This window comes from Culex pipiens, chromosome 3 (assembly GCF_016801865.2).
Source record: "Culex pipiens pallens isolate TS chromosome 3, TS_CPP_V2, whole genome shotgun sequence".
Lineage (NCBI taxonomy): Eukaryota > Metazoa > Arthropoda > Insecta > Diptera > Culicidae > Culex > Culex pipiens.
This window is the reverse complement of record NC_068939.1, coordinates 172,420,104-172,436,456: the sequence shown is the minus strand read 5'-3', so window position 1 is coordinate 172,436,456 and position 16,353 is coordinate 172,420,104. Positions and strand designations below refer to the sequence as shown.

Here is a 16,353-nt window from a genome sequence, read left to right as displayed (position 1 = left end):
ATGTTTTGGGTCTACCTTGAATCTTGATCGAATGTGAAGTTCCCACTTAGTATTTCGGTTTCTCAATTATTGTATAAGAGAACACTAAACATCGTTATCCTTGTTCGCTGTTTAACGTTTTTTTAAAATGATTTTTGAATTAATGTTAATGAATTTTCATGATTTTTTATGATTTTTTATAATTTTTTATTAATTTTTATAATTTTTTATGAATTTTTATAATTTTTTATGAATTTTTATAATTTTTTATGAATATTTAATAATTTTTATGTATTTTTATGATTTTTTATGATTTTTTTTAAATTTTAATGAATTTTTATGATTTTTTATGAATTTTAATGAATTTACATGAATTTTTATGAATTTTTATGAATTTTTATTAAATTTTATGAATTTTCATGAATTTCTATGAATTATTATGAATTTCAATGAATTTTTATGATTTTTTTTATGAATTTTTATGAATTTTAATGAATTTTAATGAATTTTAATGAATTTTTATGAATTTTTATGATTTTTTTAATGATTTTTTATGAATTTTTATGAATTATTATGAATTTTAGTAAATTTTAATGAATTTTAATGAATTTTAATGAATTTTAATGAATTTTAATGAATTTTAATGAATTTTAATGAAATTTAATGAATTTTAATGAATTTAAATGAATTTTAATGAATTTTAATGAATTTTAATGAATTTGAATAAATTTGAATAATTTTTTATGTTTTTTTTGAATTTTAAAGAATTTCTATAAATTTCCAAAAAAAAATGAATTGTTATGAATTTTTATGAATTTTTATGAATTTTTATGAATATTTTATCAATTTTTATGAATTTTAATGAATTTTAATGAATTTTTATGAATTTTTATGAATTTTTATGAATTTGTATGAATTTTTATGATTTTTTATTATTTTTTTTTAATTTTTATGAATTTTTATGAATTTTTATGAGTTTTTATGTTTTTTTATGAATTTTAATGAATTTTCATGAATTTTTATAAATTTTTATGAATTTTAAGGAATTTTTGTTAATTTTTATGAATTTTTATGAATTTTCATGAATTTTTTTGAATTTTCATGAATTTTTATGAATTTTTTATGAATTTTTACGAATTTTAATGAATTTCTATGAATTTTTAATGAATTTTTATGAATTTTTATGAATTTTTTTGAATTTTTATGAATTTTTATGAATTTTTATGAATTATTATGAATTTAAAGAATTTTTATGTATTCTAATGAACTTTAATGAATTTTAATGAATTTTTATGATTTTTTATGAAATTTAATGAATTTTGATGAATTTTAATGAATTTTAATGAATTTAAATAATTTTTTATGATTTTTTTGAATTTTAAAGAATTTTTATGAATTTCCAAAAAAAAAAAAATGAATTGTTATGAATGTGTATGAATTTTTATGAATTTTTTTATGATTTTTTTATGATTTTTTTATGATTTTTTATAAATTTTAATGAATTTTAATGAATTTTAATGAATTTTTATGAATTTTAATGAATTTTTATGAATTTTTATGAATTTTAATGAATTTTTATGAATTTTTATGAATTTTTATGAGTTTTTATGAATTTTTATGATTTTTTATGAATTTTTATGAATTTTTATGAATTTTTATGATTTTTTATGATTTTTTATGAATTTTTATGAATTTTTATGAATTTTTATGAATTTTTATGAATTTTTATGAATTTTTATGAATTTATATGAATTTATATGAATTTTTATGAATTTTTATGAATTTTTATGGATTTTTATGAATTTTTATGATTTTTTTTAATTTTTATGAATTTTTATGATTTTTTATGAATTTTGATGAATTTTTATGAATTTTTATAAATTTTAATGAATTTTAATGAATTTTCATGATTTTTTATGAATTTTTATGGCTTTTTATTAATTTTTATGAATTTTTATGAATTTCTACGAATTTTTATGAATTTTTATGAATTTTAATGAATTTTAATGAATTTTAATGAATTTTAATGAATTTTTATGAATTTTTATGAATTTTTATGAATTTTTATGAATTTTTATGAATTTTTATGAATTATTATGAATTATTATGAATTTTAATGAATTTTTATGAATTTTAATGAATTTTAATTAAATTTTTATGAATTTTAATTAAATTTTTATGATTTTTTATGAAATTTAATGAATTTTAATTAATTTTAATGAATTTTAATGAATTTTAATGAATTTTAATGAATACATGAGGTGAACTCATGCCAAATATGAGCCCTCTACGACAAAGGGAAGTGGGATAAAACGGGCATTGAAGTTTGAGGTCCAAAAAGCATGAAAAATCATAAAATTGCTCGCATTTCCGTAAAACTTCATCAATTCCAACTCTCTTAAATGCATTCGAAAGGTCTTTTGAAGCCCTTCAAAATGTGGTATAGACATCCAGGATTGGTTTAACTTTTTCTCATAGCTTTTGCAAATTACTGTTGAAAATGGATTTTTTTAAAATCTTAATAACTTTTGGCAACAGCCTCCAACACCCATACTCCCATAGGTCAAAAGTTAGGGAATTTCATGGACTATAAGCCTACGGTATTAACAAGGGTTTCCAGAAGCGTTTATTACTTGCCAGTCTGCCAATTAATTACTCAAATTACTGGTCCAAAATGATTAATTACATAAATTACTTGATTACTTTTCACTACGATAAAATACATTTAATTTAAATTCAAGTATTCTTTTCTACGGTTCTAAACTAAATTATTTCAAAAATTATCCTATTTTTTTTTTGTACCAGTCTGAATATTGTGAATTTCGCGTATAATTTTAATTGAAAATAGCTATAATGTTTACGCGACTCAACACTTGCCGAAACAAGCTGGAGCAGTTCTTCGCGCTGCAAGAGCTGATGGGGAAGTACCTATGCCCTGCATAGGTTCAAGCTCATACACCGTGTTCAAGTCTAAGCCTACAGTAAAAAACTGAAAACATTTTCTGTGATATAAGCTTCCTATCCTTCTTCTTCTTCCCTAGCAAAAGTAGCAGTTGTTTTAAACAGTTTTTTCTGCTCTCGCTTAATCGATTAAAATGTACTGAACTTATTTCATACAATTAGAGCGTGACGAGCGGGAATTCCCGGGACAAAATTCCCGGGAAATCGATCATTTTTGGACCTCTCGATTCCCGGGAAATTTGGTCGAGACTCCCGGGAAATTTTATTCTCATTAATATGAAAGCCAAATTATATAAACTAATCAGAAAACCATTTGAAAAAATCGAAATTGTCCAGAACATTAAGTGTTCAATGATCGATATTTAAGTTCGAATAAACCAATGCTTTTATAATCTTCTTATTTAGAAAGTGTTAATTTTAACTTGTCAAAAAATTCTTATAACTATAATTAAGTGTAAACAAAAGTTACATTGAAGCATACTTTGCAGGTACACCACAGAAATGAAAGTTTTTTTTTAAAATATTATTTCAGTTTATTATTTCTAAGAAGGAAAAGCATTTTTAAAATAAGTTCATTTTCTATATCATCTCTCGAGCATAGCAAACCTTATAATTTTGTTTTTTTTTTAATTCTAAGTAAGTTAATTTCACTGTATCAAGGTAATTTCCTTTTTGATGTCAATAGTAGTATTGGGTTTAGCATCAACCTCAATATTTAATAACATTTTGCAAAAATAACTCTGCATCTCTTTGTAATGTTTAGGTCCGCCAATTGTTAAAATTCTGGTTTTCCGGATAACTGTTAATATTTCTTCATTTAATATTTACAGTTGGCCCAAGAAGGAAAAACAATTTTAAATTGTTGTTTTGAGTCGTTATTTATAAAATTGCAAAAATAAAGATACTGGGAAATTATATATTAGCTAATTTTAAATTTTTAAAAATCTTATAACAAGTTCATGCAAAAAGCTTCAGAATTCAGAAAAATATATCAAAATGTAGAACTGTGAACTATAAAACGAGGCTACTTAAATTAACGTTTCATTGAATAAGTTTGAATTAATTGTAACTGAATTAGTTTATAACATAACATGTTACTGAACAAATTTATTACATTTCTGTTAAATTATTGGCACTATTGCATAGTTTAAAAAAAACTCCCGGGTCCCGGGAATTCCCGGGAAATAGCAAAATACAACTCTCGATTCCCGGGAAATTGAAAATCTCGAGAATCGTCACCCTCTACATACAATGATTGTATCTGAATTATTTTGTAGCTGTAAGTATCTCCAAAACTCTGCATTTTGTAATTAGTTAAGCAAATTGTATTATGTTAAGTACAACAAATAAAAATGAATTGAATTGAATTGAAAATAGCTATAGGCGATCGAACGTCAAAAAAAGCCCCCCACTAGAGGGCGCTGAAACTTTGGGTGATGTTTACATAATATCCTACAGCGAGTTAATTGGTTTGAAATTTGGAATTGTTTTATTTTATTATAAAATTGACATAAGTATTTATTTATACCATTTTCAGGTAAAAAATTAGCAGCTCAATTGATATGAACATTAATGTTTGTATTATTGCCAATTTAACCTGTTCATTATCTGATTCGAAATTCTTTTATGTTTCACGTTTCAATCATCTGAACCCTTATCAATCAATTGCAAAAGAAGATTATTTAAGTTGACTTACGTTTTTGAAGTCGTGTTTGTCATAAAAGCAAAAAAATACTGTACTGTTTTACGTTTTTAATTAATTAATAATTTAAAATAATTTTCAGTTTATTGCAAGCCGAATGCCATCAAAATATGAAAGTTGTTTGAAAAAAGGCCCCTTGATTTTTCGAACCAAACATAAACTTTGACAAATATTTGCAGCAGCTTTTCATGAAAATTGTGAAATTCATCAAAATAACGTTAAGTTTTAAAATGTTTTTCAAACATTGGTTTGACATTACTTTGTATGGTTATTTTTCTCAAGCAAATTTAAAAAATCCGTTACTGAAAATACGGATAATGTGAAATGTGACATTTACATTGGATTTAATTTCTGAATCGGAATATTAGTCGATTTTAATTTCACTGAGTTAATTTTTTTACATTGAAACATTTGTCTCAAAAATATTAAGAAATTTGTCGGGAAAATAGCTTAGCTCTTAATAGAGAGATATTACAGACTGTCAATTTCTGCAGATTATGAAAAAAATATAAAAACATATTTTTATTTTTATTCAATTTTAAATGGTTATCACTTGAAAACTTTGTTTCTATCAATGATAATTAAGTACATTTTGGTTTTAAATATTTGATCCACATAAACATCAAATAATTTTGACTGCCTATTAGAAGGAAAAGCATAAAAAATTAATCAATTCTAATGAAGCAATGGCAAAAAAAAAAAAACATATTTTTATTTTTATAATAACTTAATAAAAATGAATAAATTTTGGATGCACAAAACATTTTTCACTGGGTAATATATCATGGCGTTGCCATTTGTTGTTAATCAGCTTCGATAAACAACATGATAAAAATAAATTTTAGGAGAGTTTTAGGACAGAACTATGGTGAATAATGCCTTCTAAATACAGAACCAGTCTTTTTTAATATTTGTGTTTAACTCTTATTTGAAATTAATAAAATACTGTTATAATAGATTATATATAAAAAGTAAATAGTTTCGATGAAGAAGTACAATTTGAAAAAAATCTATTACTTTAATTACTCAAAAATTACTTTAATTACCAATTAATTACTTTAAATTACTCTAATTACCATGAATTACTAAGTAATTAAAGAATTACCTAATTACCAGCTAAAAATCAAAGTAATTATTAATTACTTGCCAGTCTGAGGCCTTGCTGGAAACCCTTGGGTATTAACTTTTTGGCCAATCGCAGTTTTTCTCATAGTTTTACGATTTTTCTAGAACAAACATTTTACAACGTTAGTTTTTGCCCTGTAGGCCTCCATAGTGGCACTTTTTGGTCTCAATTTTGTCATATTCGGAATTCTCAGAAAATTTTACATTAGATTGAGGTGTTGGAATTTTGAATTTTATTGGAAAAAATGCCATTTAGAATTAATTAAAATATTATTTAGAATTTTGTCGGATTAGGGGTAAAACAAGTTTTCGCCTACTTGATACAGCATTTGACGTATTGATCATAGGGTAAATAAGATCTATTTCTTTTTTCAAAAATGTTTTTTTAAATTATTTTTTAAATCAAAATTACAACTCTAATACTTTTAACTTACGTGAAATTGACCGAGGATTCCGAATATGACAAAATTGAGACCAAAAAGTGCCGTCTTCTTGGCCTACAGGGCAAAAACTAACGTTGTAAAATGTTTGTTCTAGAAAAATCGTAAAACTATGAGAAAAACTGCGATTGGCCAAAAAGTTAATACCGTAGGCTTATAGTCCATGAAATTCCCTAACTTTTGACCTATGGGAGTATGGGTGTTGGAGGCTGTTGCCAAAAGTTATTAAGGTTTTAAAAAAATCAATTTTTAACAGTAATTTGCAAAAGCTATGAGAAAAAGTTAAACCAATCCTGGATGTCTATAGCACATTTTGAAGGGCTTCAAAAGACCTTTCGAATTCATCTAAGAGAGTTGGAATTGATGAAGTTTTACGGAAATGCGAGCAATTTTATGATTTTTCATGTGTTTTGGACCTCAAACTTCAATGCCCGTTTTACCCCACTTCCCTTTGTCGTAGAGGGCTCATATTTGACAGGAGTTCACCTCATGTATAGACAAACAAACCCTGAAAGTTTCATCCAAATCGGAGCACCTCGATACGACCTCTAGAACAAACCGAGCAGGATCTACAAATACTGCCTCTTAAATAATTTTTGTATGATTTTTTTTAATTTTAAAGAATTTTTATGAATTTCCAAAAAAAAATGAATTGTTATGAATTTTTATGAATTTTCATGAATTTTTATGAATTTTTATGAATTTTTATGAATTTTCATGAATTTTTATAAATTTTTATGAATTTTTATAAATTTTTATGAATTTTTATAAGTATTATTATTTTTCAAGAGCGTTCATGATTCTTTAATGATTTTTCGTAATTTTTAATGATTATTTTAAGATTAAGAAAAGTTTTTTTTTTGTTATTTTTGGGTTTTTTGCTATTTTTGGGATTTTTTTGACATATTGTGATTTTTGTAATTTTTTTGACATTTTGTGATTTTTTTGATTTTTATTTTTATTTTTGTGATTTTTGTGATTTTAGTAATTTTAGTAATTTTAGTAATTTTAGTGATTTTTGTAATTTTAGTAATTTTAGTGATTTTTGTAGTTTTTGTAGTTTTTGTGATTTTTGTGATTTTTGTGATTTTTGTGATTTTTGTGATTTTTGTGATTTTATTTGTTAGTTTTTAGTTTTTAGTTTTTAGTTTTTAGTTTTTAGTTTTTAGTTTTTAGTTTTTAGTTTTTAGTTTTTAGTTTTTAGTTTTTAGTTTTTAGTTTTTAGTTTTTAGTTTTTAGTTTTTAGTTTTTAGTTTTTAGTTTTTAGTTTTTAGTTTTTAGTTTTAGTTTTTAGTTTTTAGTTTTTAGTTTTTAGTTTTTAGTTTTTAGTTTTTAGTTTTTAGTTTTTAGTTTTTAGTTTTTAGTTTTTAGTTTTTAGTTTTTAGTTTTTAGTTTTTAGTTTTTAGTTTTTAGTTTTTAGTTTTTAGTTTTTAGTTTTTAGTTTTTAGTTTTTAGTTTTTAGTTTTTAGTTTTTAGTTTTTAGTTTTTAGTTTTTAGTTTTTAGTTTTTAGTTTTTAGTTTTTAGTTTTTAGTTTTTAGTTTTTAGTTTTTAGTTTTTAGTTTTTAGTTTTTAGTTTTTAGTTTTTAGTTTTTAGTTTTTAGTTTTTAGTTTTTAGTTTTTAGTTTTTAGTTTTTAGTTTTTAGTTTTTAGTTTTTAGTTTTTAGTTTTTAGTTTTTAGTTTTTAGTTTTTAGTTTTTAGTTTTTAGTTTTTAGTTTTTAGTTTTTAGTTTTTAGTTTTTAGTTTTTAGTTTTTAGTTTTTAGTTTTTAGTTTTTAGTTTTTAGTTTTTAGTTTTTAGTTTTTAGTTTTTAGTTTTTAGTTTTTAGTTTTTAGTTTTTAGTTTTTAGTTTTTAGTTTTTAGTTTTTAGTTTTAAGTTTTTAGTTTTTAGTTTTTAGTTTTTAGTTTTTAGTTTTAAGTTTTTAGTTTTTAGTTTTTAGTTTTTAGTTTTTAGTTTTTAGTTTTTAGTTTTTAGTTTTTAGTTTTTAGTTTTTAGTTTTTAGTTTTTAGTTTTTAGTTTTTAGTTTTTAGTTTTTAGTTTTTAGTTTTTAGTTTTTAGTTTTTAGTTTTTAGTTTTTAGTTTTTAGTTTTAGTTTTTAGTTTTTAGTTTTTAGTTTTTAGTTTTTAGTTTTTAGTTTTTAGTTTTAGTTTTTAGTTTTTAGTTTTTAGTTTTTAGTTTTTAGTTTTTAGTTTTTAGTTTTTAGTTTTTAGTTTTTAGTTTTTAGTTTTTAGTTTTTAGTTTTTAGTTTTTAGTTTTTAGTTTTTAGTTTTTAGTTTTTAGTTTTTAGTTTTAGTTTTTAGTTTTTAGTTTTTAGTTTTTAGTTTTTAGTTTTTAGTTTTTAGTTTTTAGTTTTTAGTTTTTAGTTTTTAGTTTTTAGTTTTTAGTTTTTAGTTTTTAGTTTTTAGTTTTTAGTTTTTAGTTTTTAGTTTTTAGTTTTTAGTTTTTAGTTTTTAGTTTTTAGTTTTTAGTTTTAAGTTTTTAGTTTTAAGTTTTTAGTTTTTAGTTTTTAGTTTTTAGTTTTTAGTTTTTAGTTTTTAGTTTTAAGTTTTTAGTTTTTAGTTTTTAGTTTTAAGTTTTTAGTTTTTAGTTTTTAGTTTTTAGTTTTTAGTTTTTAGTTTTTAGTTTTTAGTTTTTAGTTTTTAGTTTTTAGTTTTTAGTTTTTAGTTTTTAGTTTTTAGTTTTTAGTTTTTAGTTTTTAGTTTTTAGTTTTTAGTTTTTAGTTTTTAGTTTTTAGTTTTTTAGTTTTTAGTTTTTAGTTTTTAGTTTTTAGTTTTTAGTTTTTAGTTTTTAGTTTTTAGTTTTTAGTTTTTAGTTTTTAGTTTTTAGTTTTTAGTTTTTAGTTTTTAGTTTTTAGTTTTTAGTTTTTAGTTTTTAGTTTTTAGTTTTTAGTTTTTAGTTTTTAGTTTTTAGTTTTTAGTTTTTAGTTTTTAGTTTTTAGTTTTTAGTTTTTAGTTTTTAGTTTTTAGTTTTTAGTTTTTAGTTTTTAGTTTTTAGTTTTTAGTTTTTAGTTTTTAGTTTTTAGTTTTTAGTTTTTAGTTTTTTAGTTTTTAGTTTTTAGTTTTTAGTTTTTAGTTTTTAGTTTTTAGTTTTTAGTTTTTAGTTTTTAGTTTTTAGTTTTTAGTTTTTAGTTTTTAGTTTTTAGTTTTTAGTTTTTAGTTTTTAGTTTTTAGTTTTTAGTTTTTAGTTTTTAGTTTTTAGTTTTTAGTTTTTAGTTTTTAGTTTTTAGTTTTTAGTTTTTAGTTTTTAGTTTTTAGTTTTTAGTTTTTAGTTTTTAGTTTTTAGTTTTTAGTTTTTAGTTTTTAGTTTTTAGTTTTTAGTTTTTAGTTTTTAGTTTTTAGTTTTAAGTTTTTAGTTTTTAGTTTTTAGTTTTTAGTTTTTAGTTTTTAGTTTTTAGTTTTAAGTTTTTAGTTTTTAGTTTTTAGTTTTTAGTTTTTAGTTTTTAGTTTTTAGTTTTTAGTTTTTAGTTTTTAGTTTTTAGTTTTTAGTTTTTAGTTTTTAGTTTTTAGTTTTTAGTTTTTAGTTTTTAGTTTTTAGTTTTTAGTTTTTAGTTTTAGTTTTTAGTTTTAGTTTTTAGTTTTTAGTTTTTAGTTTTTAGTTTTTAGTTTTTAGTTTTTAGTTTTTAGTTTTTAGTTTTTAGTTTTTAGTTTTTAGTTTTTAGTTTTTAGTTTTTAGTTTTTAGTTTTTAGTTTTTAGTTTTTAGTTTTTAGTTTTTAGTTTTTTAGTTTTTAGTTTTTAGTTTTTAGTTTTTAGTTTTTAGTTTTTAGTTTTTAGTTTTTAGTTTTTAGTTTTTAGTTTTTAGTTTTTAGTTTTTAGTTTTTAGTTTTTAGTTTTTAGTTTTTAGTTTTTAGTTTTTAGTTTTTAGTTTTTAGTTTTTAGTTTTTAGTTTTTAGTTTTTAGTTTTTAGTTTTTAGTTTTTAGTTTTTAGTTTTTAGTTTTTAGTTTTAGTTTTTAGTTTTTAGTTTTTAGTTTTTAGTTTTAAGTTTTTAGTTTTTAGTTTTTAGTTTTAGTTTTTAGTTTTTAGTTTTTAGTTTTAAGTTTTTAGTTTTTAGTTTTTAGTTTTTAGTTTTTAGTTTTTAGTTTTTAGTTTTTAGTTTTTAGTTTTTAGTTTTTAGTTTTTAGTTTTTAGTTTTTAGTTTTTAGTTTTTAGTTTTTAGTTTTTAGTTTTTAGTTTTTAGTTTTTAGTTTTTAGTTTTTAGTTTTTAGTTTTTAGTTTTTAGTTTTTAGTTTTTAGTTTTTAGTTTTTAGTTTTTAGTTTTTAGTTTTTAGTTTTTAGTTTTTAGTTTTTAGTTTTTAGTTTTTAGTTTTTAGTTTTTAGTTTTTAGTTTTTAGTTTTTAGTTTTTAGTTTTTAGTTTTTAGTTTTTAGTTTTTAGTTTTTAGTTTTTAGTTTTTAGTTTTTAGTTTTTAGTTTTTAGTTTTTAGTTTTTAGTTTTTAGTTTTTAGTTTTTAGTTTTTAGTTTTTAGTTTTTAGTTTTTAGTTTTTAGTTTTTAGTTTTTAGTTTTTAGTTTTTAGTTTTTAGTTTTTAGTTTTTATTTTTTAGTTTTTAGTTTTTAGTTTTAGTTTTTAGTTTTTAGTTTTTAGTTTTTAGTTTTTAGTTTTTAGTTTTTAGTTTTAGTTTTTAGTTTTTAGTTTTTAGTTTTTAGTTTTTAGTTTTTAGTTTTTAGTTTTTAGTTTTTAGTTTTTAGTTTTTAGTTTTAGTTTTAGTTTTTAGTTTTTAGTTTTTAGTTTTTAGTTTTTAGTTTTTAGTTTTTAGTTTTTAGTTTTTAGTTTTTAGTTTTTAGTTTTTAGTTTTTAGTTTTTAGTTTTTAGTTTTTAGTTTTTAGTTTTAGTTTTAGTTTTTAGTTTTTAGTTTTTAGTTTTTAGTTTTTAGTTTTTAGTTTTTAGTTTTTTAGTTTTTAGTTTTTAGTTTTTAGTTTTTAGTTTTAGTTTTTAGTTTTTAGTTTTTAGTTTTTAGTTTTAGTTTTAGTTTTTAGTTTTTAGTTTTTAGTTTTTAGTTTTTAGTTTTTAGTTTTTAGTTTTTAGTTTTAGTTTTTAGTTTTTAGTTTTAGTTTTTAGTTTTTAGTTTTTAGTTTTTAGTTTTTAGTTTTTAGTTTTTAGTTTTTAGTTTTTAGTTTTTAGTTTTTAGTTTTTAGTTTTTAGTTTTTAGTTTTTAGTTTTTAGTTTTTAGTTTTTAGTTTTTAGTTTTTAGTTTTTAGTTTTTAGTTTTTAGTTTTTAGTTTTTAGTTTTTAGTTTTTAGTTTTTAGTTTTTAGTTTTTAGTTTTTAGTTTTTAGTTTTAGTTTTTAGTTTTTAGTTTTTAGTTTTTAGTTTTTAGTTTTTAGTTTTTAGTTTTTAGTTTTTAGTTTTTAGTTTTTAGTTTTTTAGTTTTTAGTTTTTAGTTTTTAGTTTTTAGTTTTTAGTTTTTAGTTTTTAGTTTTTAGTTTTTAGTTTTAGTTTTTAGTTTTTAGTTTTTAGTTTTTAGTTTTTAGTTTTTAGTTTTTAGTTTTTAGTTTTTAGTTTTTAGTTTTTAGTTTTTAGTTTTTAGTTTTTAGTTTTTAGTTTTTAGTTTTTAGTTTTTAGTTTTTAGTTTTTAGTTTTTAGTTTTTAGTTTTTAGTTTTTAGTTTTTAGTTTTTAGTTTTTAGTTTTTAGTTTTTAGTTTTTAGTTTTTAGTTTTTAGTTTTTAGTTTTTAGTTTTTAGTTTTTTAGTTTTTAGTTTTTAGTTTTTAGTTTTTAGTTTTTAGTTTTTAGTTTTTAGTTTTTAGTTTTAAGTTTTTAGTTTTTAGTTTTTAGTTTTTAGTTTTTAGTTTTTAGTTTTTAGTTTTTAGTTTTTAGTTTTTAGTTTTTAGTTTTTAGTTTTTAGTTTTTAGTTTTTAGTTTTTAGTTTTTAGTTTTTAGTTTTTAGTTTTAGTTTTAGTTTTTAGTTTTTAGTTTTTAGTTTTTAGTTTTTAGTTTTTAGTTTTTAGTTTTTAGTTTTTTAGTTTTTAGTTTTTAGTTTTTAGTTTTTAGTTTTTAGTTTTTAGTTTTTAGTTTTTAGTTTTTAGTTTTTAGTTTTTAGTTTTTAGTTTTTAGTTTTTAGTTTTTAGTTTTTAGTTTTTAGTTTTTAGTTTTTTAGTTTTTAGTTTTTAGTTTTTAGTTTTTAGTTTTTAGTTTTTAGTTTTTAGTTTTTAGTTTTTAGTTTTTAGTTTTTAGTTTTTAGTTTTAGTTTTTAGTTTTTAGTTTTTAGTTTTTAGTTTTTAGTTTTTAGTTTTTAGTTTTTAGTTTTTAGTTTTTAGTTTTTAGTTTTTAGTTTTTAGTTTTTAGTTTTTAGTTTTTAGTTTTTAGTTTTTAGTTTTTAGTTTTTAGTTTTTAGTTTTTAGTTTTTAGTTTTTAGTTTTTAGTTTTTAGTTTTTAGTTTTTAGTTTTTAGTTTTTAGTTTTTAGTTTTTAGTTTTTAGTTTTTAGTTTTTAGTTTTTAGTTTTTAGTTTTTAGTTTTTAGTTTTTAGTTTTTAGTTTTTAGTTTTTAGTTTTTAGTTTTTAGTTTTAGTTTTAGTTTTTAGTTTTTAGTTTTTAGTTTTTAGTTTTTAGTTTTTAGTTTTTAGTTTTTAGTTTTTAGTTTTTAGTTTTTAGTTTTTAGTTTTTAGTTTTTAGTTTTTAGTTTTTAGTTTTTAGTTTTTAGTTTTTAGTTTTTAGTTTTTTAGTTTTTAGTTTTTAGTTTTTAGTTTTTAGTTTTTAGTTTTTAGTTTTTAGTTTTTAGTTTTTAGTTTTTAGTTTTTAGTTTTTAGTTTTTAGTTTTTAGTTTTTAGTTTTTAGTTTTTAGTTTTAGTTTTTAGTTTTTAGTTTTTAGTTTTTAGTTTTTAGTTTTTAGTTTTTAGTTTTTAGTTTTTAGTTTTTAGTTTTTAGTTTTTAGTTTTTAGTTTTTAGTTTTTAGTTTTTAGTTTTTAGTTTTTAGTTTTTAGTTTTTAGTTTTTAGTTTTTAGTTTTTAGTTTTTAGTTTTTAGTTTTTAGTTTTTAGTTTTTAGTTTTTAGTTTTTAGTTTTTAGTTTTTAGTTTTTAGTTTTTAGTTTTTAGTTTTTAGTTTTTAGTTTTTAGTTTTTAGTTTTTAGTTTTTAGTTTTTAGTTTTTAGTTTTTAGTTTTTAGTTTTTAGTTTTTAGTTTTTAGTTTTTAGTTTTTAGTTTTTAGTTTTTAGTTTTTAGTTTTTAGTTTTTAGTTTTTAGTTTTTAGTTTTTTAGTTTTTAGTTTTTAGTTTTTAGTTTTTAGTTTTTAGTTTTTAGTTTTTAGTTTTTAGTTTTTAGTTTTTAGTTTTTAGTTTTTAGTTTTTAGTTTTTAGTTTTTAGTTTTTAGTTTTTAGTTTTTAGTTTTTAGTTTTTAGTTTTTAGTTTTTAGTTTTTAGTTTTTAGTTTTTAGTTTTTAGTTTTAGTTTTTAGTTTTTAGTTTTTAGTTTTTAGTTTTTAGTTTTAGTTTTTAGTTTTTAGTTTTTAGTTTTAGTTTTTAGTTTTTAGTTTTTAGTTTTTAGTTTTTAGTTTTTAGTTTTTAGTTTTTAGTTTTTAGTTTTTAGTTTTTAGTTTTTAGTTTTTAGTTTTTAGTTTTTAGTTTTTAGTTTTTAGTTTTTAGTTTTTAGTTTTAGTTTTTAGTTTTTAGTTTTTAGTTTTTAGTTTTTAGTTTTTAGTTTTTAGTTTTTAGTTTTTAGTTTTTAGTTTTTAGTTTTAGTTTTTAGTTTTTAGTTTTTAGTTTTTAGTTTTTAGTTTTTAGTTTTTAGTTTTTAGTTTTTAGTTTTTAGTTTTTAGTTTTTAGTTTTTAGTTTTTAGTTTTTAGTTTTTAGTTTTTAGTTTTTAGTTTTTAGTTTTTAGTTTTTAGTTTTTAGTTTTTAGTTTTTAGTTTTTAGTTTTTAGTTTTTAGTTTTTAGTTTTTAGTTTTTAGTTTAGTTTTTAGTTTTTAGTTTTTAGTTTTTAGTTTTTAGTTTTTAGTTTTTAGTTTTTAGTTTTTAGTTTTAGTTTTTAGTTTTTAGTTTTTAGTTTTTAGTTTTTAGTTTTTAGTTTTTAGTTTTTAGTTTTTAGTTTTTAGTTTTTAGTTTTTAGTTTTTAGTTTTTAGTTTTTAGTTTTTAGTTTTTAGTTTTTAGTTTTTAGTTTTTTAGTTTTTAGTTTTTAGTTTTTAGTTTTTAGTTTTTAGTTTTTAGTTTTTAGTTTTTAGTTTTTAGTTTTTAGTTTTTAGTTTTTAGTTTTTAGTTTTTAGTTTTTAGTTTTTAGTTTTTAGTTTTTAGTTTTTAGTTTTTAGTTTTAGTTTTAGTTTTTAGTTTTTAGTTTTTAGTTTTTAGTTTTTAGTTTTTAGTTTTTAGTTTTTAGTTTTTAGTTTTTAGTTTTTAGTTTTTAGTTTTTAGTTTTTAGTTTTAGTTTTTAGTTTTTAGTTTTTAGTTTTTAGTTTTTAGTTTTTAGTTTTTAGTTTTTAGTTTTTAGTTTTTAGTTTTTAGTTTTTAGTTTTTAGTTTTTAGTATTTAGTTTTTAGTTTTTAGTTTTTAGTTTTTAGTTTTTAGTTTTTAGTTTTTAGTTTTTAGTTTTTAGTTTTTAGTTTTTAGTTTTTAGTTTTTAGTTTTAGTTTTTAGTTTTTAGTTTTTAGTTTTTAGTTTTTAGTTTTTAGTTTTTAGTTTTTAGTTTTTAGTTTTTAGTTTTTAGTTTTTAGTTTTTAGTTTTTAGTTTTTAGTTTTTTAGTTTTTAGTTTTTAGTTTTTAGTTTTTAGTTTTTAGTTTTTAGTTTTTAGTTTTTAGTTTTTAGTTTTTAGTTTTTAGTTTTTAGTTTTTAGTTTTTAGTTTTTAGTTTTTAGTTTTTAGTTTTTAGTTTTAGTTTTTAGTTTTTAGTTTTTAGTTTTTAGTTTTTAGTTTTTAGTTTTTAGTTTTTAGTTTTTAGTTTTTAGTTTTTAGTTTTTAGTGTTTAGTTTTTAGTTTTTAGTTTTTAGTTTTTAGTTTTTAGTTTTTAGTTTTTAGTTTTTAGTTTTTAGTTTTTAGTTTTTAGTTTTTAGTTTTTAGTTTTTAGTTTTTAGTTTTTAGTTTTTAGTTTTTAGTTTTTAGTTTTTAGTTTTTAGTTTTAAGTTTTTAGTTTTTAGTTTTTAGTTTTTAGTTTTTAGTTTTTAGTTTTTAGTTTTTAGTTTTTAGTTTTTAGTTTTTAGTTTTTAGTTTTTAGTTTTTAGTTTTTAGTTTTTAGTTTTTAGTTTTTAGTTTTTAGTTTTTAGTTTTTAGTTTTTAGTTTTTAGTTTTAGTTTTTAGTTTTTAGTTTTTAGTTTTTAGTTTTTAGTTTTTAGTTTTTAGTTTTTAGTTTTTAGTTTTTAGTTTTTAGTTTTTAGTTTTTAGTTTTTAGTTTTTAGTTTTTAGTTTTTAGTTTTTAGTTTTTAGTTTTTAGTTTTTAGTTTTTAGTTTTTAGTTTTTAGTTTTTAGTTTTTAGTTTTTAGTTTTTAGTTTTTAGTTTTTAGTTTTTAGTTTTTAGTTTTAAGTTTTTAGTTTTAAGTTTTTAGTTTTTAGTTTTTAGTTTTTAGTTTTTAGTTTTTAGTTTTTAGTTTTAAGTTTTTAGTTTTTAGTTTTTAGTTTTAGTTTTTAGTTTTTAGTTTTTAGTTTTTAGTTTTTAGTTTTTAGTTTTTAGTTTTTAGTTTTTAGTTTTTAGTTTTTAGTTTTTAGTTTTTAGTTTTTAGTTTTTAGTTTTTAGTTTTTAGTTTTTAGTTTTTAGTTTTAGTTTTTAGTTTTTAGTTTTTAGTTTTTAGTTTTTAGTTTTTAGTTTTTAGTTTTTAGTTTTTAGTTTTTAGTTTTTAGTTTTTAGTTTTTAGTTTTTAGTTTTTAGTTTTTAGTTTTTAGTTTTTAGTTTTTAGTTTTTAGTTTTTAGTTTTTAGTTTTTAGTTTTTAGTTTTTAGTTTTTAGTTTTTAGTTTTTAGTTTTTAGTTTTTAGTTTTTAGTTTTTAGTTTTAGTTTTAGTTTTTAGTTTTTAGTTTTTAGTTTTTAGTTTTTAGTTTTTAGTTTTTAGTTTTTAGTTTTTAGTTTTTAGTTTTTAGTTTTTAGTTTTTAGTTTTTAGTTTTTAGTTTTTAGTTTTTAGTTTTTAGTTTTTAGTTTTTAGTTTTTAGTTTTTAGTTTTTAGTTTTTAGTTTTTAGTTTTTAGTTTTTAGTTTTTAGTTTTTAGTTTTTAGTTTTTAGTTTTTAGTTTTTAGTTTTTAGT

General features: G+C 18.4%; 1 protein-coding gene across 1 annotated transcript in view; it reads left to right on the top strand.

Annotated features, from left to right (window-relative positions):
• Positions 1-16,353, top strand: part of LOC120423524 (relaxin receptor 2-like) — a 92,921-nt gene that overhangs the window by 75,886 nt on the left and 682 nt on the right. The window lies entirely within an intron of this gene.